The sequence below is a fragment of the Atheta coriaria genome, unplaced genomic scaffold (genome assembly GCF_025399875.1).
Source record: "Atheta coriaria isolate IRGN ID8LTWV9N9 unplaced genomic scaffold, Caltech_Dcor_3.1 hic_scaffold_5_pilon, whole genome shotgun sequence".
NCBI classification, from domain to species: domain Eukaryota; kingdom Metazoa; phylum Arthropoda; class Insecta; order Coleoptera; family Staphylinidae; genus Dalotia; species Dalotia coriaria.
Genome location: NW_027045447.1, coordinates 11,571,085 through 11,593,631, shown reverse-complemented (window position 1 = coordinate 11,593,631; position 22,547 = coordinate 11,571,085). Strand labels below are relative to the sequence as shown.

Sequence of the window (22,547 nt, the reverse complement as noted above, 5' to 3'; positions counted from 1 at the left end):
TTGCTAGAAACGTTTCTAAAACCCGAGCAAATACAAAAAATCATATTAAATCAGTTTTTGTGTGTTCGTGTTATTTTACAATTTTGCGCGCCACACTGTTCGAAACACTTAGTACTTTTGTGCGGTACCTACTATATATATCCTCAGATGGCGCGACGATGTAGGTTTAACTCAAAATATTTCAAAGAAAGAATTTTGTTTTGTTGTATCGGTGCGTTAACAACGAGCACACATTCCACACTTTCGGCTTGTGTTATTCTTTGATATAAGTTGGATAAATCGCGTTATAACTCACCTTTTTCGAGCAATGTTTGTATTTTTTCGGTGTTGCACGCGATCTTAGCGTGTCAATAACTTCGGCGTGGCATCAAAAGATACGGAATTAAATTCTTCGTCGGGTTGTATTTATTAGCGGTAGAAGTGACTCGATTCCGGGCACCTTACGAGGCTAGCGGTAAAAGTGACTCGTGTTCAGGGCACCGTACGAACCCGGCGAAAATTTGCATGCTTTTCTTTTGATTTTTTCGTGTTTGCGCGCGATCCAGAAGGCTCACTAACATCAGCGCGGCATTGAGAGATGTAGAATTAAATTCTCCGTCGGGTTGTATTTGTTTCATGCAGGAATTCGACCTGCAGCCCTCGAAAATTTGCATTAAATGGTGATTTACTCACCCTTTTTTGTGCAATGTTTGTATTTTTTCGAGTTTGCACGCGTTTGTAAACTAGGGAGACAATAAAATATTTATGTGTAAAGGAAAATGAAATTCCTGCTTTTCTCAATTTTATGACATCCCAAAGCCAATAATTTCTTTTCTTATGCCGAGAAATATTGAAAGTAAAAGTAGATTTCGTTTATGTCAGTTATTGCAACATTGTGAAATTTTAGTTTGGTCTTTTCAACTACGAGTTTATCAGTACGTTTGTGTATAAACAACTTTTTTTGTTCAAGTAACGCGTATTATCGCTACGTACCAGCCTTGTACCTGGCTATGCGACGCGCACACGGCAGTCGTTTCACCGCGTGGTCCGCGAACGTGTCTTTCTTATCGCCATGTGCTTTGAGGTTTTAATTGGATTAATCGTGGTGTACTTCTTCGACTATCAGCAAAATATTCGCAATGGGCGTGTGTGCATGTTTTGTTTAATGATTAGTGGCGTTTAGAGTCTCCTTAAATAAGAAATATGTGTCCATTAATCTGTGCGTGTGTTTTCAGTTGAGAGAATATATTCCAGGATATAAAATTCCCTCATCAATGTATAGGTAGGTGTGTAAATAATTTTTTTTACGGAAAGTTACGCTGGTTTAACTTAAATTGATTATTCTATTTAAGTGATATGAAATTTGCATGCATTATCTTGCAAATTACAAACACATGGTATGTAGCATTTCTATCAAAATTCTTGGATGATTTAATTAATACAAATACTGTTTAAAAAAGTATCTGAAGATTATTAAAATTGGCAATATTCATATGGTCGACCACGCTCACTTTGCCGTCGGCCGTCGGACGTCGGCTCGGCCATCTTTTCGCTGAACACGTGAATGTTTTTATCGATTTGCACTCCTTAGCATCATTAAATTAAGAAGATTTTACTAGGTTAAATCTTGTACGTTGAATAGTTTTTCGTTTTCATCGTCTCCTACATCTTAATATTTACATAAAATAGTTATTTTTATTCTCTCTAACAACTGTATTGCTACGCGCCTTCGCTTGCCGTCATTTATGATGATGCTTCACCCATCGGTTATTTTATGCAGTTGATGCATCAATTAATAAATATATATTCACAATGTGTTAAAATGTAAGTGTTTTATTTTTGTACCATCTTCTTGTTCAATTTCCAGATAATTTATATGTTTATATTATATGATATGAAGATGTATATATTAGTCTTCCTAACACTACGTAGAAAATCGCTGATATTTGTGAGTTTTGAGTGTTCTTTGTTTCAACTAGAGATTTTCTTTCCGAAACACCCTGTATATTCATTTTTTCTTTATGTCCGTGGAAATTTTGCTTTAATTGTTGCTTTTAGGGTTTTCCTCATTGCTCTTTGAATTTTCTTTTTGTGACACCCTGTATATATTAATTTCCCGGAGCCTCGGGTGAAAAACGAATTATATTTGTAGTGTTAAAATGTTATTCTGTTTTCACATTAAATTTTCCATTTGTAACACCCTGTATATTTGTTTCCATTTTCAATCGCCTAGAAAATTGGCTATTTACTATTTTCATTATCCCGGTAGAACTTTATGAAGTAGGTAGTATTTGCTGGCATGTGCGCGGCTCAGCAGGTCGTAAGTCCTGTTTCAATATGGCGACATGTATTTTGTTGACTTGTAAAATCTAAACTTGTATTCTATTATCAATAAAGAAATAGTAAGATATATTGACTTCCTTGATTTGTGTGTTCCCCTTCTATGATTACAGAGGAACAGTTCCCTCTCTCAGGGGATGATCCCCACTATAAAAATTGTTAAGGTATCTTGTATGATTCGTGTACTCCTTCTCTCATTTCAGGTACAGGTCAGAACTTGTATGAATATTTTTAAGTGTCCCCTCTCTTGAGGCGACTTAAAACTTAGAAATATTTTTATAAGTTCTTGAAAAGATGTCCTTATAAGGAGTTCTCCCACTCGGGGGATGATCCCCCACCATAAAAATTGTTAATATGCCTGATAATTTCGGGGATGAAGCGCAGAGACATCGTAGCTGTAGGATGGGCCGGGAGCAATGGACGGATCGAAGCAGTGGGCGATCTGTGACTGTCTTATAACGACACGTGCCAAAAAATTTAAAAATCTGATCCGCTCCTGTTGCTCTTTCTTCTATCTCCCTACTCTTCTCTACTCTGTTCTCTTCCTTCTGTCTGCTACTCTTTTCTGCTATTTCTTCTTCTTCTACTTCTCCTATTTCTTCTGTTCTCCGTTTTTCTCCACTTGCTTGCTCTTTCTTATTTCTCATATTGCCTTCACTTATATTTCAACTTCTCATATATTTCGTTGCAATTCATATATGCAACCCAAATTACACCTGATATTTTTATATTTGAGAAAAATGCCTTCCATTCCTGAGATTCGATCCGTGTCTGCTAGCATGCCAGCAGGTGCACGTCTCCACTCGACCACCGAGTGTTTTTATTATTGTTATTTGATTCTTCGATTTATGTTTCTACTTTAATCAACTTTTTAAAAACAACAACATAAGTATCAGATATGTTGCACTCGCTCCACGCGTATAATATCTATATTGAATGTGTGAAACGCTCATATACTGAAAAAGGCAAGGAGGATACCAAAAACAAATATGAATGAAATGTTAATTTATATTAATTTTATTTTATTGACAACATTTACAAATACAAACATTTTTTATATAGAAAAATATTGACAATTATTAAATGCCGCGGAAGACTTGCCTTAAAATATGCGCACATTTGCAACTCTTCTGCGATGAATACTTATTCGAATTAAACATAAATCCAAGTTATTCTGGGTGATAACCGACAGCCGACGGACACGCACGCCGAGCGCATGCAGGCCAACACGAGTGAAGTATAATCTACACGCGAAAAATAATCCCCGACGACCGACAGTAGTTCACTCGTGCTTATTATCAGCCGAAATTCCGTTCACGCGTAATTCTAATACATGTCGTCGATTGCTTATTGAATATAAATTGATTTACGATCAATTTATAATAGGGAGAAATAAAACTTGTCGCGATGAATACACTTGCTCCGCTCGGCAACCGGAATGTAACTGCGCGCTCTGAAACGACCACGCGGTCATGCAGTGTTGCTATTGCGATAGGCTCAACAAAAAATTGTTTACATGCAAATATTCGTATATCAAAATTATACCTGGATAACAGTTTAATATTATTACAACTAACTCACTAGGTAGTATTTCTACGGCGCTCCCAACTACAGCTAATTAATTGCAAGATGTAGACCATTTTCTGAAACAAATAAAATTAAAAAAAAAAACAATACAGTTTACTATTACTGCGACTAACGGACAACAATTCATATTTATATAGATATTACATGTTGGTATTATTTCAACCGACGATAATCCGGGGGCCATCTTCAACACTCGCCCACCATGTGTAGCGTCATATAAATTATTCATACAATAAACAAAAAAAAACCCGAAGGAGAATTTAATTCCGCATCACTAGATGCCACGCTGAAGTTTTTGACCCACCAAAGTCGTGTGAAAACCCGAAAAAATACAAATATTTAACGTAAAACGGTGAAAAAATCATCATTTTATTCAAATTTTCGTGGGTTGCAGATGGAATTCCTGCAATAAATAAGAACAGCCCGACGGAAAATTTAATTCCGCATCTCTTGATGCCACTCAGATGTTTCTGAGCCGCCAAAGTCGCGTGCAAACCAGAAAAATACAAATATTTCACGAAAAGAAATGACAAAAATCACGCTTTATGCAAATTTTCGCGGGTTGCAGGTCGAATTTCTGCAACAAACAAATACAACCCAACGGAGAATTTAATTCTGCATCTCTAGATGCCGCGCTGAAGTTAGTGAGCCGTCTGGATCGCGCGCAAACACGATAAATTACAAATATTTTACGCCCTTAACACGAGTCACTTCTACCGCTGCTCGCTGCCCTTGTACGGTGCCTTGAACACGAGTCACTTCTACCGCTACCCTCATACTGTGCTGTGAACACGTATCACTTCTACCGCTACCTTCGTACGGTGCCCTGAACACGAGTCCCTTCTACCGCTGCTCGCTGCCCTTGTACGGTGCCTTGAACACGAGTCATTTCTTCCGCTACCCTCATACTGTGCTGTAAACACGAGTCACTTCTATCGCCAACCTGCTATTATACACCGAATGAGACTCTACTAAATCAACAACAAAATTAACGTTTTTGACATATTCAAGTCAATAAACTTTAATAGTGAATATTTTTTAAACTAAAAGCGATAGCGATCAACGGATTGAAGAATATGAAAGTTCTTCAATTTTTAACAATTTTTTTCAATTGCGAATATCTCATAAACTAAAAGAGATAGACCAGATCGGATTTCTCATTCCTAATCTAATCTAATTAATCTAAATTAGTTTGGAAAATTCACAATAGGATAAAACAAGATAATAATTAAAGTTCGGAGTGTACAGGTTGTGAAATCGTGTTTAAAAGTGCGCAGAATATGAAGAAAATTTGAATATTTTCGCGGGCTATTGCAACACGCAGGTGAAATGTGATAAAACATTTAACCGAATAATATAACTTAATTATAAACTTACCAATGCAGCGCTCTTCGGATTGCAAGGGTACGGCAAGTACTGTAATTAAAAGAAACATAAATTAAAACAAAAACAATTCATAGAATATGATAATATTATATTCATACATGGGAGCAAAAACTTTCTGTGCAGAGTATCGCAATAGTCAGATAAAAATAACTTACTCAAACACGAATATGTTTCCAGTTGATCTAGCGACCGACCACGTCACACAATAATCGACAATAAAACTGCAACATTGTAATTTAAAATATAAACATCAAAAGTAAGCAAAAACAAAAACATTTATGCACATTAAACGCCCAATTAAATTAAACTGGCTGCAATCCCACGATAGCGTTTAACGAAACTGCACAAGCAACGATGCGACACTTTACAAGAATCTGAAGATGCTGCGCGAACCTCGCAGATAAATGCAGCAGGTAGATGCGCAAAGCCAACGCGTCGATGCCACGCGACCTTGTCCGTGAATTGCAATAGATGCGCAAAGCCGGCGGCGCGTGGATAGCACGCGACCTTGTGCACGAATTTCAATTGACAGGGTATAAACGTTATGTTTTTAACTGATTTGTTGAATATTATATTGCTTTTTCTACTTCCAGCTATAGAACGCCAGTTTAACCACGGCATATAGACCCAAAACGTGGTACTTTAAATACGGACGGCCAAGCCGAAGCATCCGCCTGCGTATTTGCCTACGCAGCAGCACAAGGCGCTGCACGATATGAACCGAAGCGTCACATGGGCCAGCGCGCGGCATGGCACTTATAAACTTTACAGTTTAAGTGTGTGAGCAAATTTCGATGATTTAAAGTACAAAAGTTGAAATACAAAAACCGTAATGTGGAACTAGAGTGGAAGTAGAGAGAATAGCGTAAGCACCTCGTGGCTAAACGTTGTTAAAGTAATGCCATCGTTCATTGTTGTTTTTGTTATATTTTTACTGAATTGTTTGTGTTTTGTAAACAAAAGTTAAATATTCGCTTGGATATCGGTTTAGTAGTTTGCATGTTGTGTTTGGATTGAATTTATACTACTTTTAGACATTGTAGCATGAATATAATATGAATATAATAAAGGTGCAAATGTCACAAGAAAATGAAAAACATTGAAATTCTATTGATTTTTGCGATTTTTTCACCTTTCTTACAGAACATCTTTAAAATATTAAAAGAATTGTAACTTTTTGTATTGAATTGATTAATAGATGCTTACTCATTGTTTTTTCTTATATTTTAACTGAAAGGCTTGTGTTTTATAAACAAAACTTAAATATTTGCTTGGATATCGTTTCAGTTGTTTGTATGTTGTGTTTGGATTGAATTTATACTAATTATATACATTGTAGCATGAATGTTTCCTTGTTTAACTGAATAAATGCAAAGTATTCATTAATTTTCTGTGTTTCTCAATTTCTTTCTTGATGATTTCTATCAATTTCAGTTTACTAGGTAATATAAGGTGTAAATCTAAGTTTTAAGTCAGTTTATACCTGTTTCAGCCGCTCACCCTCCTTTTATGACCATAAGGGTCTAATATTAGGGTGAGTTACAACTTATGGCACGCCTTCTACTCCCCTTGTTTATATGTACTTAGTTATGTAGTTGTGTAGCAGTACAATGGCTTTGTGCTTGCATTCAACCAATGAAGACACTTGAACAAGCTGGATTATAGATAATAAGATCCGTCCTTTATACCTACGTAACTCACTATTTTCGAAAGTACAAACAGACTAAAATGGATGCTATGATCACCTTTTATAAGGTTTTATAAGGTGTATTATGATAGTTGTCTAAGCATAACACTTTTTACAGGTATACAGTGATGAATTCACACTTTTTGTGTCATGTTTCTTGTTTTGCTTATAATTTGTTTAATTTTGATCCAATCTGAACAAATTTCATATCAAACAGAAAGAAAAGAACTTGGCTTTAGATTTTGTTTCTCTAAGCCCTTTTATTTAAAGCTTCTGGTGAATGAAAGCTTTCATTTTAGGTAAATGTTTATTTGATGAGAGGTGTTGACAAATTTTGGCACAACTGATTCTGTTTCTTGTTTTGTCCATAACTTTGTTGATGTATCATCCAAATTAAACAAATTTCGCATGTCAAATGAAAGCTAGTAAACAATCTTGAAAACTTTGTTGTCATAAACTCATATAATCATTCCTCCTGTTCGGAGGCTTTGATTCACTTGCTAATTCTGCTGTGGTTCATAATAACTTCAAGTTAACTTCAAGCACCACCTCATTTTAAGCAAAAGCATCACTCATCTCACTTATAAAACATGTCTGTAGCTGTAATCGGACCTGCTGATTAACTTTCTGCAATCAGAATTCAGGTAACTTCTCAATCAAAGTTATCACCAGAATATGTAACATCTCTAACCACAGTCTAATCAATTAACCAATACCTAATTTTCTGCAAAACAAATATAATTAATTAAAAATCATTCAAAATACTACATCTTCACCAGAAGTACCTGAATACAGTCTAACAAGTTTGCAGTAGTGGGGTGTAGAATTTCTCTCTCCTTGCATTGTTATCTTCAATAGGAACACCAACTGGTTTGCTTGATGGATTCAGTTGGACTTCAACTTACACAAACCAAAAGATAAGAACACCAGCATGTAAATCATGTTTATTATTAACAATATCACATTGTCAAGGAACACAAGAAGACTTACTTTGTGCAACAGATTTACACTAATAGAATATATAATTTTTTGTTTTAGTTTTTTCCTTTTGTTCATAACTTTGTTAATTTTATCAAATTAAACAAATTTCATATCAAATGAAAGCTAATTCGGCAGTCTTGAAGCTTTGTTGTCATAAACTCATATATTCTTGCTTTCACAATTTTTGATTTACTTGCTAACCTGCTGTGATTCTTGCTCTGCAAGTTACCTTCAAGCTGCTCAGTTTAAGCAAAAATATCCACTCATCTCACTTATAAAACATGTCTATAGCTGTAATCGGACCTGCTGATTTACTATCTGCAATCAGAATTCCAAAATTCCTTCTAATTCCAAAGTTATCACCAAGAATATGTAACATCTCTAATCTGACCTAACCAATTAACCCATTCACAAATTTTCTGCAAAAACAAATAAAATTAATTAAAATCACTCAAATACTACATCTACAGAATTACCTAGTCTTGTCTAACAAGTTGCAACAGTCAAATTGTAAATTTCTCTCTCCTTGCATTGTTATCACCCCAATAAAAGAACACCAACTTGTTTGCTTGACCAGGTAGTTGGACTTCCAACACACAAACCAAAGATAACAACCTGTAGCATGTAAAATCCTGTTTATTATAAACAATAACACATTGTCAAAAGGAACACAAAAGTTTTATTTCAGTAATATACAGATTTGCACATAATAAATATGCATTTAATTTGGAGATTTAAATTGATACACAATGTAAACACTGTAGAAAAAGTATGAAATTGTTTTATACTCTAATCCATTGCAGGGGAAACCTTCACTATCTATTCCTAATCCATCCTAGAACATTTTTCAGGTGAAATTACATCCAACAGAACAGGAAAACTGAAATATAAATGCGGACAACCTTTCATTCGATGTGAACCTGAACATGACTGAACGAGCTTGTCTTATACACCATAAAATCTAACAAATACACTGAGCATAGCCAATGTTATAAACAATAAATCCAGTTGTGTTTGGCTTGCCAACATTTGAAAATAAAGTTCAGGGGCCTCAAACAGGTGGTTGATGGGAGGTTTTGTTTCGTGGTGATCACAGCATCCACAAAACGTATCCACAACTCAAAAGTTATCCAAAATCTATAGTTTATAAGCTGGCTTGTCGGTGCCGCAGGTGGGATTGCGTTTTATTCAGCGGGAAAGACGTAATTTTCCCTGCAAACTCAATGTTTACACTTGATATTTACAAACGCGTAAAACTATTGGTAAAGCGATGTTCAGAGTGATAACGGTTTCTGGGGTGTAATCGGACCCGAGACACGATGCCGTGGTCAGATTTTGTAGTTTTTAATGTGCGGTTGAAGAGAAATTCACAAAAGTATCACTTGACAGCATGTGCTTTTTCGGTTGACGACGTGACAGACTAGGGTTTTGTTGAATTACTCCCAAGCCTCACTAAACGACTCGTGTTAGGCACCGTTGAAAAGAGCGCGTTAATCGTAACACTTTGATACCACTCACGATGCATTTCGTTAATTTTTCTCTAATTGGATTTGTGCTCATAAAAGGTATGTAATTTTGAGGCTATTTTAAAAAATTAGTGTGGCTGATTTACAGGGTTAATTAAGGGAAAAAAGGATATGATAATTCATAGTTTAATTTCTAGAATGTTTTCTGTAAAGTTAGAATGATTAGGAAACGATCTAAATCAAATTTTTTAAAAACGGTTTTGAGAAATTTTACCCCCACCTCGACTCCACCTCGGAATCTATAAATTATGAGAGCGCCCGACAGCCATGTTTCATTCAGATTTTGAGATTCGTTGGGTGCGTGTCGTTAATTTGTCCTTATTTTAACGCTGCTGGCGTGTTTTGTGAACTTAAAGTAGAGTCTTTGCGCAAGCTTGCTTTTTGACAAGATGTCAAATGTCATAGAGTTAAAAAGGAGCCATCTTGACTGCTAACTTATACCTACAAGTGAACTTGCTTGAAGTAACTGTGTGCATTGAAATCAATTGGTAAGCACAAACAATTTAAATATTTAATAATAACTATTCATGCAATAATACAGGACCATAATTAATTATTTTCTTTGAAATGTTTTAGAATACTTCTGCACAGTAACAACCGACCAGCACTAGGCAAAGCAACATCTCAATCCAAATATCAACAAATAACTCATTTTAACATTCGGTGTACACTGGAATCAATCGGTAAGCATTAGAAATATATTAAGATAATTAAATTTAATTATAATTTTAAATTAAAATCATCTGTAATTATCTCTATTTAAAACTATGGTATGCAAATAACTAATATTTTTATTTATTTCAGGTTCACATCTTCATCTCTTCAATCTACAATACCTATACACTACACACACTCACATTACACTTCTGCTCTTTTACCTTTCCTTTCTTTTTCCGTGCCCCGTTCATGATCATTGACGGGGCCGGGTGTCATTATACTTGCTACGGCTTCGGCCCACTGCTTAAGCAAGAGCTTACCTGTCCTTTATCACCTACACATTTTAACACAACTACACCAGCACATTTTTCGCATCATCATAAATAACGCTAAATTAAAAACCATACAACATTGGGGCGGCAATGATAAGAACCAGATAAAATGAAGGAGCCGTATAAGTATTTGAATTAGATTTCATTTTCTGGGAAGCTTATGTGCAAGCAGTCAACTTCAAATTGCATCATTTATGATAAGACACAGAAAACCAAGCAGATGGAGAATTTTTCCCAAGAATGTATGAAGATTAAGAAAATGAAAAATATTGCCCCACCGAATTATTCCGAAATTAAAAAGTCGAAGATATAATGGGTCCTGAACCAAAGAATCAACTTACCGATTGATAATAATCACAGTTTGCTGCAGAATACATCATTCTGGTCATTCAACTTAATCTGTAAGTATAAACAATCAAATAAATTAATAATAATTCATCAAATCTTAAAAAAACTATAAAATTCTCAAAATTAATTATGGTACATGGGACAGGTTCTTATCAAAAAAAAATAGCCGATCACGGAACAATAAATCATTTCAATCTAATATTTAAACGAGGACACAACAGCAAAGGTAAATATTTAAGTTTTAAATTAAAATTTAAAATTTAAATTAACTCAATTTAATCATATGGTATGTAAATAACTAATATTTTCATTTGCTTCAGGTTTTCGTCACTTCTTCATATCTTCACATCTTCATCTCTTCAATCAGGGCCAACCAATCAATCCAAAAGGACCTAGTCAATCCAAATCTACGATGAGAGGACATTCCAATACAAGATGGTCTTGAGTCCAGAGAGAGAGTCAATCTCGCCCGACGCTGGACTTCTAAATACTGACGCATCCTCCTGCGAGATGTGGCTGTTATAGAGACGGATTAAGGTAAAGGTAATTGGTGATGCCCATGATCAGAAGTCTGGCGCACACATGTCATCTTGTATCTGGGGGTGGCATGTCAAGCCAGTGCTTGGTCATTCGGCTAATCCACCCAGCATTGCTAGAAACGCCGGATGTACATAAGTAGTAGGTAATTTTATGAACTATCGCATGTATCCGGGTCGCGTTATCAGTATCAGTTCAAATCTATAAATAGTCATTCTTTCAAGTTTAACGCGGCTAATTTATCCGCAATTCTTACTTCATCCGCAAATGTAATATTTCGGCAATTAATATTATCGTAAATCGGAAGACTTTTTAAAATCGAAATAAAAATCCGCGATTTGCTTTTTATTTGGTTAATTTGGGCGGTGTAGTATTACCGTATTGCAAACATTGCACCGCGTTTTAGTTTCAATTAAGTGTTATCGCGGAACACTTTTAGTATTATATTCGGTAAAATCCAGCGGTCTACGCACACACTACACACACACACACACACACACACACACTATAAACACTCACAATACACTTTGCTCGGTTCGTTTCGGCGAATGCGGAGTTTTGGGTTTTGGTGTCTGAGCACACCATTACCTTACATTCTCAACACAACGCACACGTTCTGTTCGGAACACCACAAATTAACTGTGCATCTATGCATCGCGCGGCATTTTTGGAAGCAGAGATTTTGCAATCTGCTTTGCAATGCGTATGAATGGCATGCCTGTTGGATAATTGTTTTATATTTTTGGTATGATTGTGATGCACTGTATTGTATTTCATTTCATTTTGTATGTCGTGTTAAGTTTTGAGGCAACCGAAGCCGGCTGCTGCCATGGGATGTGGCAGTCGGTCACTTTGTTTCGTTGCGAAATGGAACGTCCGGCACAGATCAACAAACGCGTCGGTGTTGGGTACTTTTTGGCCTCGTGGTCTGTGCTCCTGGCTATCTGTATGTACTTGGTGGGGACCAAAGCGGGTCTTAATAAAATAGTTTTAAGTCTCCTACTCCTCTTAGATGTGTGAATGATAAATTGTTTTAGATATTTGTGTACTAATCTTTTTCCGCTTTCAGGATAATCGCGATTTAGCTATTGGTTGACATTAGGCAGGGTTTTAGGTCCTTCCTTATCCTTCATAATGTCTTTTTCTTACAGCAATTTGTGTATTTTTTATATGTTTTATTGATATTTGTGTTATTATTTATTATGTATTTGTATTGCGAGTGTGAATGAGTTCCAAAAATCCAAAAAATCCTTACTAATGAATTATGTTTTTCTTTCAGCAACTAATTAAATATTTCTTCTATGTTTTCAGGGCGTCTTGTTTGAATTGATAATTAATCTTTTAATTTATGTTGCAGGGTCCAGGATGCTCGGCAATCATTGATGTGTTCTGTGTTGTTTTGTGTTTTATTCTTGAACTTTACTAATCACAAGTTTGTTCTGCTTGTTTGTTTCTACAGATTAATGGAAGTCCTTATGAATTTTATGAAAAGTAATAATCCAATAATATATTCTTGGTCTGTGCATACATTTTATATATTTTATAGAGTTGTATTCAGTTACTTTATTTTTATTTTTTAAAATTTATTTATTAATTCCACGAAATTGTACTCTTAATCAGTATGCACAGATTTAAAATGGGTTAGAGAGAAATGAACGCACATTGAATACTTGATTGTAATGTGGAGGCAATAATTTAAAAAAGATGAAGATCTTCATGACGGATGTTTGATGGAATGGTATGTTTAGTAGATTTTATTTAATATACTGATGAATAATTAATTTGTTTTGCAGGTATTTTATTTTATTGATATTTATCCAAATCAAAGCTGGAATGGTTAATTATTATGTAATTCTCATCATTATGATCACAATTTGAAGAGATGGTATGTTTATTTGATCTTATCGCGTGATAAGCGAGTATATTAAGTGTTATTTGATGATTTATTTTATTTTGTAGGTTTTTGAATGGTTTCGGAATTCATTGAAGTCCTGGAAATTAATTTAACAAAAACAATACTGGAAGAATTTAATTATTGGATAATCCTCATCATTATTATTGACAAATTATACAATGGTATGTATTTTCTTAACTTTTTATATCTACAACCTACGTTTAATTTAATTCTCAATTGATTTGTGTTCACAGGAAAATGACAACATTGTATAATTTACTTCTACAAACAATCGGCCAGGGTCCGATGTGTTTACCCATAAACAAATGGGGAGCCCTTAAGGGTGAGTATTATTATATTAAATTAAAAAAAAACTATTTATTTAATTGGAATTTTTATTAACGTAACAAAAAACTTAATTATTTATATAGAAGTTGAATACATCATTTTTTCTCAACGCCGAGGTTTCTACTCTCTAGTTGAGGGGGGTATCAACATACACACAAATCCGAAATATTGGACACAAAATTGGTAAGCACAAACAATTAAATTATTTAATAATAATAACTATTCATGTAATAGTACAGGACCGTAATTAATTACTTTTTTTGAATTTTTTAGAATGGTACTGCACTGTAATAACCTGCAAGCACTAAACAACACAACATCTCAATCCAAATATCAACAAATTACTTATTTCAACAAGTGGTGTACACTGGAATCAATCGGTAAGCATTAGAAATATATTAATATAATTAAATTTAATTATAATTTTAAATTAAAATCATCTGTAATTATCTCTATTTACTTAAATCTATGGTATGTAAATAATTAATATTTTTATTTATTTCAGGTTCTTCACTTCTTCACATCTTCATCTCTTCAATCTACGATACACTATACACTACACACACTCACATTACACTTCTGCTCTTTTACCTTTTTCCTTTCTTTTTCCGTGCCCCGTTCATGATCATTGACGGGGCCGGGTATTGTTATGCTTGCTACGGCTTCGGCCCTGCTTAAGCAGAGCTTACCTGTCCTTTTTCACACCTACACATTTTTAACACAACTACACCAACACATTTTTCACATCATCATAAATAACATAAATTAAAACCATACAACATTGGGGCAGCACTGATAAGAACCGAATATAATGAAGAATGATACTCAAATATTGAATTAGACTTCATTTTCTGGGGAAAACATGTGCAAGCAGTCAACTTCAAATTGCATCATTTATAATAAGACACGAAGAAACCAAACAGATGGAGAATTTTCCCAAAAATGTATGAAGATTAAGAAAATGAAAAATATTGCCCCCCGAATTATTCCAAAATTACGAGAAGTCGAAGATATAATGGATCCTGAACCAAAGAATCAACTTACTGATTGATAAAAATCACAGTTTGCTGCAGAATACATCATCTCACATCAAATATTGACCAGTAAAAGTAACCAGAATAAAGGGTGGTCAATCAACTTAATCTGTAAGTATAAACAATCAAATAAATTAATAATAACTCATTAAATTATAAAATTATAAATACTTAAAATTAATTACTTTCTTTTATCTGTTTTAGATACTTATCAACAAAAATAACCACTAATCACGAAACAATAAATAATCTCAATTTAATATTTTTAAAGGAGGTCACAACAGCAATGGTAAATATTTAAGTTTTAAATTAGAATCAACTTTATTTATCTCAATTTAATTCTATGGTAGGTGAATAACTGATATTTTTAATTGTTTTAGATTTAGAATGCTTCTCGACTGTAATAACCTGCAAGCACTAAACAACGCAACATCTCAATTCAAATATCAACTAATAACTTATTTTAACAAGTGGTGTAAACTGGGATCACTGGTAAGTATTGGAAATATTTTAGAATAATTAAAAAATAACTTGTCAAGAAATAAAAGACAGCATAATTAATATTTTTTAAATTTGTCTTTAGAATATTTTGTGATTAATAATAATCACAGTTTACTGCAGAATACATCATCTCACAACAAATATGTACCAGTAAAAGTAACCAAAATAAATGGTGGTCAATCAACTTAACCTGTAAGTATAAACAATTAAATAAATTAATAACTCATCGAATAAAACGACTAAAATTGATAAATTTTGTCTGTTTAAGATACTTATCAACAAAAATAACTGACTCAATCATGGAACAATAAATCATTCCAATCTAATATTTAAAGGAAGACACGACAGCAAAAGCGTAATATTAGAGTTTTAAATAAAAAATCATCTTTAATTGATTTTATATTATACAAATAACTAATATTTTTATTTGTTTCAGGTTTTCGTCACTTTGAACACATCTTCATCCCATCGCTAGAGGACAAATCCAATCCAAACGGACCCTGAAATAACTAAATCTATGATGAGAGGACAGGGCACCCCACAGGATGGTCTTGAGTCAAGAGAGCGGGCCAATCTCGCCCGACGCTGGACTTCTAAATACAACGCATCCTCCCTGCGAGATGTGAGCAGTTATCTCGAGGAGCGGATTAAGGTAGGTAGGTGATGCCTTATGATCAGAAGGCTGGCGCAATACATGTCTCTGTATCTGGGGTGGCATAAACCAGTACTTGGTCATTCGGCTAATCCACCAGCATTGCTAGAAACGCCGGATGCAAAAGTAGTGAGTAATTTTATGAACTATTATCGCATGTATCCGGTCGCGATTCAATTAATATCAGTTCAAATCTATAAATAGTCATTTTCAAGTTTAACGCGAAAACTTAGTTCATCCGCGAATCATAATATTTCAACGTAATTATTATTATCGTCTTAATCGAAGACTGTTTGAGCAATCCGAAATAAAAAAGCCGCGATTTGCTTTTATTTAATTTGAATTTGAACTGATTGTAGTATTACCTTATTACCGTATTACCGCGAACATTGCACCGCGTTTTTAAGTTTCACTATGTTATCGCGAACACTTAAATATTACGTTCGAGTAAAATCAACCGGTCACACACACACACACACACACACACTATAAAACACCACAGTACACTTTGCTCGGTTCGTTTCGGCGAATGCAGAGTTCTTGGGTATTTGGTGTCTAGGCACACCTATATTACCTTACATTCAACACAACACTTACACGTTCTTGCTCACAGAACAACACAAATTAACACAATTTAATTCAATGCATCGCGCGGCATTTAGAAGCAGAGATTTGCAATCTGGGTTTGCAATATAAGTATGAATGCACGCCTGCTGAAATGAATCTATTGATTTTTGGTATGATTGTGTTGCACTGTATTGTATTTCATTTCCATTTGTGTATGTCGTGTTAAATTTTGGGCAACCAAAGCCGTTGCTGCTGCCGCTGATGTGGCAGTTTGGTCACTTTTTGCTTTCGTTAAAACTGTTTTGTACCTGACAGATCGCCAAACGCGTCGGTGTTAGGCGGGCACTTTTATTATAATCGGTCTGTGCCTGGCCAAAGCTATCTCCCATGTACTTAGGTAGGGACCAAAGGCAGGTTTTATTAAAATAGTTTAAGTCTCCTACTCCTCTTAGATGTGTGAATGATAAATTGTTTTAGATATTTGTGTACTAATCTTTTTTCCGCTTTCAGGACAATCGCGATTAGTTATTGGCTGACATTAGGCTACCCTGTTCATGATCATTGTCAGGGTTCTTGGGTAGTGGTGTGCTTAGGCACATCTTACCTTACATTTTTAACACAAAAACACCTACATATCACATTTTCAACGTATCAACTTTTGTGATGTGATGTGCATTATTAATAGTGCGGGAGTGTTTTTTATATAGTGCGCGAGTGTTGAATTATAGTGCGGGAGTGAAAATCAAATTTCATCAGTTTTTACACTTACATACACACACATACACTTACACTTTCTACCCTGTTCATGATCATTGTCAGGGTTCTTGGGTAGTGGTGTGCTTCGGCACATCTTACCTTACATTTTTAACACAAAAACACCTACATATCACATTTTCAACGTATCAACTTTTGTGATGTGATGTGCATTATTAATAGTGCGGGAGTGTTTTTTATATAGTGCGCGAGTGTTGAATTATAGTGCGGGAGTGAAAATCAAATTTCATCAGTTTTTACACTTACATACACACACATACACTTACACTTTCTACCCTGTTCATGATCATTGTCAGGGTTCTTGGGTAGTGGTGTGCTTTGGCACATCTTACCTTACATTTTTAACACAAAAACACCTACATATTTTTCACATCATCGTAAATAACATAAATTGATACCAAACAACATTGGGTCAGCAACAATAGGAACCGAATAAAATGAAGAATGATACTCAAAGATTGTATTAGATTTTATTTTCTGGAGAAAACATTTGTAAGCAGCCAACTTCAAATAGCATCATTTATAATAAGACCAAGAAGAAAGATAATTTTACCAAAGATGTATGAAGATATAGCATTAAGAAAATGAAAAATATTTGCGAATCAAATTGTTCCGAACGAGAGACGAGAAATTACACGAAGTCAAAGATAAAATGGATCCTGAATTAACAGAAGACTAAATATCAAGTTAGATACAACCAGAGAAATGGAAAAAATGAATCAAATTGGAAGTTAGAATTGGATATGAATAACAACTATGATAAATAATTGTGTTTATGTGTTTATATAGTGCGCGAGTGTGTTTATATAGTGTTTTAAAATATTTATTATAATCAACAATTATTTAGAAGTACAGAAGAAAGAAGACAAAACCCCAGAAGAAGGAACTTATCAAGAAAAATATCAACCTCAACTGAAAATAAATGGAATTGGATACATCTCAGAAAGAGAAATGAAATAAAAATGGAAATGGTTAAATGCTGATATCAACTTATAGTGAAGTGTTGTGAATTATTAATAGTGCACGAGTGTTGAAGTACGAGTATATTGTGCGAGCCGTTATACAAGTGTTAGTGCGAGTGCGGGAGTGTCGTGAAATATTCAAAAATTTCTTTACAGATCAACAGTTTGCACGATTGCACGAAAAGTCACTGTTTGAAATAGGCATGTTGCACGTTCTTATGTCTCACTTTTGAATGCAAAACAAGAAGATCCTTCCATCTTGAGGCCAAGGAGAGATGAGGCGTTCTACTAAAATAAGGCACATTTCAAAGAAGTTGAGGTGAATAACATTACCATGTCAGAATAATACTTATTCTAATATTTTCTATGCTAACAGAAGAAGAAAAAGAAGATGGTCCATCCATCCCCGCCGAGGTCAGTCCTGAGAGGTATGCACCAGATTCAGCCATCTTTCCAACCGGAAGAACTCTTGAGGGTCAGGGTCCGATGTGTATACCCATCAAGGAATGGGCTGCTGCTCTTGGGGGTATGTAAAGTTGGAAAGAAATTGTGGTGAGTATTATTTCAATCATTTTGTAATTACTAAACAATTATTACTTATTAATAATTGAATAATAATTACTTATGTTATTAATGTTAACCTGAATCTAGCTGAAGAAGAAGGAGAGGCCGATGATGTGCAGTTCCATCCACGCAGAGGTAGATCATGAAGGATGACCTGATGTGATGTATCCAGTTTTCCAGCGAGAAAAAGCCTTTGGGGGTCAGGGTCCGATGTGTACACCCATCAAGGAATGGGCTGCTGCCCTTAAGGGTTTGCACAACCGCAAAAATGCTGTGGTGAGTATTATTATCATCAAAATCAACTCAAAATATTATTTAAATTTTTAATAAGTTAACAAAACACTTATATAATTATTTATTTTCATTTTAGAAAGTAATATTTTAATTGAAAATGTTTACAAAGTACTAACACTAATTAATACCATATGTTTGTTCACAGTTCGTAGTGTAGTGTAGTAGTAGAAAGCACGTAGTCGTAGTAGTAGCAAGTAGTAATAGTTGTAGTTATAGACTAGTAGTAGAGTAGTGGACTGTGAAATGACCATTTGAAATGCTAACAAATTCTACACAATTTACAAATGATTAAAGAAGCTTCATAATAAAAAGATCCCAATGGAAATTGTCAAGCAAATCGTTAATCGAAGGAGGTTTCCAAGCAACTTGGCAGTTACATAGTTTAGTATTTTGCTTTTCATTAAAATATAATGTTTTGGTTTCATGTTTTATTTTATTGTTCAATAATCAAAATATTAGTCAATTTAACAAGTGCACTTCAAACATATCATTTGTCAATTTGTTAAGTACACGAAAAAATTTCTCGAAATTATTAAATTATTGTTTCCTTGATACACTAAATATGAATGTATTAATTTTTTTGGAATTTTTTTATATTAAACTAGTTCACAGATTTAAATTTGTTATTTACCACAGCCAGCTCTTCAGCATTCACATTTCTTTTTAGGTTTGAATATGCGTCTTGATGAAACGCCCATAAGTGGATTATATTCTAAAAAGATTATTTAAGATAAGAACATAACATAATACATGAACTTTCAATTAATATTCCTGATTTTTCTAGATTACTTCCACCTCTTTTACCATCATGTCTTGCAAGACATTCCTCATGCTTTTTAGCTCTTTTCTACATGTTATCATTGGAAATTTTAATAAATTTTTAATTTAATGGGAAGTATATTATATGAATGATTGTCGAAAATGTACTAACCTCTTTTTGTTTTAGGACATATCGTTCGGCGTCGGTATTGTACTGTTCTTGTTCTTCAGTGCTTCTTCCCTGCCAACTCTTAGACTTGACAATTTGTTCAATTTCTGCAGGAAAAATGATGAACAATTATTAACAAACTGTACAATACTTTAAAGGTAAAAAACGTACCTTTGTAGACATTCTATTCTTACTCATATCTATCCCTTTTCTTTTCATATTCTTTGATATGGACTTATTCTGCTGTAGATATAGGCAGATACCATCCGTAATTCTCAAAGAAGAAAACAACTGCAAAAAAAAGATAAGTGATAAGTACAGGTGCTTACTATGTAATTTAATTCTAATTTATTATTTATTTGTTTTAGTTTAGTTCTGGTGCAAAAGTTGATACTCATTATAATTAATTGGATTTTGTGAGACTTCTTCCTCTTCAGCTATGATTTCTTCATATTCCGCTGACATTATGTATATTAATTACTATGTGAGATAACATGTAAAAATGCTGTTTCATTTGTATAATTTAACAAAACTTCATCAATATTTATATTCTTCATTGGTAGCTGTCAGATTGGTTTGTTTTCGTCATGATGTGGCTTTATCCAAAGTGGAAAATATTGCAAAGAATTTCAACCATTATTTGAACATTTGAAATTCAAAACGAGAAAAACCAAAAAAAGACAATGAAAATACTTTTAAGATAATTGAATATATACAATATTATAAAGAGTAAAGGTTTACATATTTAATAGGTTTTCAATCTTTCATAATCAGCAATTCATTGGTTGCTACTGCCTTTAGTTTAAGAGATATTAATTTTTAAAAATAGTCGAAAAAAAGTATCAAGCACCCCGGGCAATTTTTTTCTTAAGAATTAAAATTTCATCTCACAGATTTCCGTTTTAACTATCCTATCTTATCGAGAATAGTCCGCAGATTAAGACGCTGCGATCAGATCTTAAATAGCTCTTTTTAGTTTTACGAGATATTCGCGTTTGGCCTGTACGGCAAAATTGAGAAATGTCAGTTTTAAAGCACTTTTAGTCGCGATTTTCGACCTTTACCGTAGGAAATTTATAGTTTAAGAGATATTAATTATCAAAAATCGTCGAAAAGTATCAAGCACCCCTCAAGTACCCTTTTTTCTTAAGAATGAAAAATTTCATCTCTCTCAGATTTCCTTAACTATCGTATCTGATAGAGATTGGTCCGTACATTAAGACGCTGCGATCAGATCTTAATTATCTCTTTTAGTTTACGTGAGATATTCGCGTTTGAATAAAATGGGCAAAAAATTGAAAATGTCACTTTTAGCACTTTTATCGCGATTTACCACCTTTTACTATAGGAATATAAATGCTTTAAATTTTTATCTGATGGAGAATTTTCCAGTCTCTTCATAATCAGCAATTTTATTGGTTGCTGTATTTTTAGTTTAAGAGATATGAATTAAAATCGTCGAAAAAAATTATCAAGCACCCCTGGCCTTTTTTCTTAAGAATGAAAAATTTCATCTCTCAGATTTCCCTTTAACTATCGTATCTGATAGAGATTGGTCCGTACATTAAGACGCTGCGATCAGATCTTAATTATCTCTTTAGTCATGGTGATATCTGCGTTTGAATAAAATGGGCAAAATTGAAAATGTCACTTTTAGCACTTTTGGTCGCGATTTTCCACCTTTACTGTGGTGGAAATATACCATATTTTATATTTTTATTCGATACATACTTTTCCAATCTATCATAATCAGTAATTTGTTGGTTACTGTGGCTTTTAGTTTAAGAGATATGAATTTCAAAAATCGTCGAAAAGTATCAAGCACCTCTCCTGGCAATTTTTCTTAAGAATGAAAATTTCATCTCAGGATTTCCTCTTTAACTATCGTATTCGATAGAGATTGGTCCGTTAATAAGACGCGTTGGTGATCAGATCTTAAATATCTCTTTAGCTTACGAGATATTCAAGGTTTGAATGAAATGGGCAAAATTAGAAATGTCACTTTAGCACTTTTAGTCGCGATTTACCAATCACCTTTACTGTAGGAAATATAATTATTTTAAATTTTTATCTGATAGAGAATTTTCAGTCTTTCATAATCAGTAATTTGTTGGTTGTTGTGTTTTTAGTTTAAGAGATATGAATTTTCAAAAATCGTCGAAAAAAAGTATCATCAAGCACCCCCTTGGCAATTTTTCTTAAGAATGAAAATTTCATCTCTCAGATTTCCTTTAAACTATCAAAATCTGATAGAGATTGGTCCGTACATTAAGACAAAGGTGATCGATCTTAATTATCTCTTTAGTTTACGAGATATCTGCGTTTGAATAAAATGGGCAAAATTGAAAATGTCACTTTTTAGCACTTTCTAGTCGCGATTTTCACCTTTTTACTGTAGGAAATATAATTATTTTATATTTGTATCTGATACATACCTTTCCAATCTATCATAATCAGTAAATTTGTTGGTTACTGTGGTGTTTAGTTTAAGAGATATGAATTTTCAAAAATCGTCGAAAAGTGGTATCAAGTAATCTCCCTTGGCAATTTTTTCTTAAGAATGAAAATTTCATCTCAGATTTCCTCTTAACTATCGTATTCGATAGAGATTGGTCCGTACATTAAGATGCTGCGATCAGATCTAATTATCTCTTTAGTTTACGAGATAT

General features: G+C 33.9%; 4 long non-coding RNA genes across 5 annotated transcripts; 3 read left to right on the top strand and 1 right to left on the bottom strand.

The window, feature by feature from the left end:
- Positions 1-3,322: 3,322 nt before the first annotated feature.
- On the bottom strand, positions 3,323-5,669 carry LOC135792148 (uncharacterized). Its single transcript, XR_010548201.1, has 3 exons — positions 5,448-5,669; positions 5,284-5,322; positions 3,323-3,962 (listed from the first exon to the last, which is right to left on the bottom strand). It is a non-coding gene; the product is annotated as an uncharacterized lncRNA (long non-coding RNA).
- Positions 5,670-9,849: 4,180 nt separating this feature from the next.
- LOC135792660 (uncharacterized) lies at positions 9,850-10,341 on the top strand. The gene is made up of 3 exons (XR_010548424.1): positions 9,850-9,974; positions 10,063-10,169; positions 10,291-10,341. It is a non-coding gene; the product is annotated as an uncharacterized lncRNA (long non-coding RNA).
- Positions 10,342-13,152: 2,811 nt separating this feature from the next.
- On the top strand, positions 13,153-15,586 carry LOC135792653 (uncharacterized). 2 transcript variants are annotated; one of them, XR_010548421.1, is made up of 10 exons: positions 13,153-13,245; positions 13,320-13,436; positions 13,509-13,597; positions 13,686-13,785; positions 13,876-13,982; positions 14,108-14,747; positions 14,841-14,925; positions 15,017-15,128; positions 15,220-15,329; positions 15,406-15,478. It is a non-coding gene; the product is annotated as an uncharacterized lncRNA (long non-coding RNA). The 2 variants fall into 2 exon arrangements; XR_010548422.1 differs by lacking the exons at positions 14,108-14,747; positions 14,841-14,925; positions 15,017-15,128; positions 15,220-15,329; positions 15,406-15,478 and adding an exon at positions 15,574-15,586.
- Positions 15,587-16,909: 1,323 nt separating this feature from the next.
- On the top strand, positions 16,910-18,994 carry LOC135792591 (uncharacterized). The gene is made up of 3 exons (XR_010548399.1): positions 16,910-18,411; positions 18,469-18,644; positions 18,744-18,994. It is a non-coding gene; the product is annotated as an uncharacterized lncRNA (long non-coding RNA).
- Positions 18,995-22,547: the final 3,553 nt, after the last annotated feature.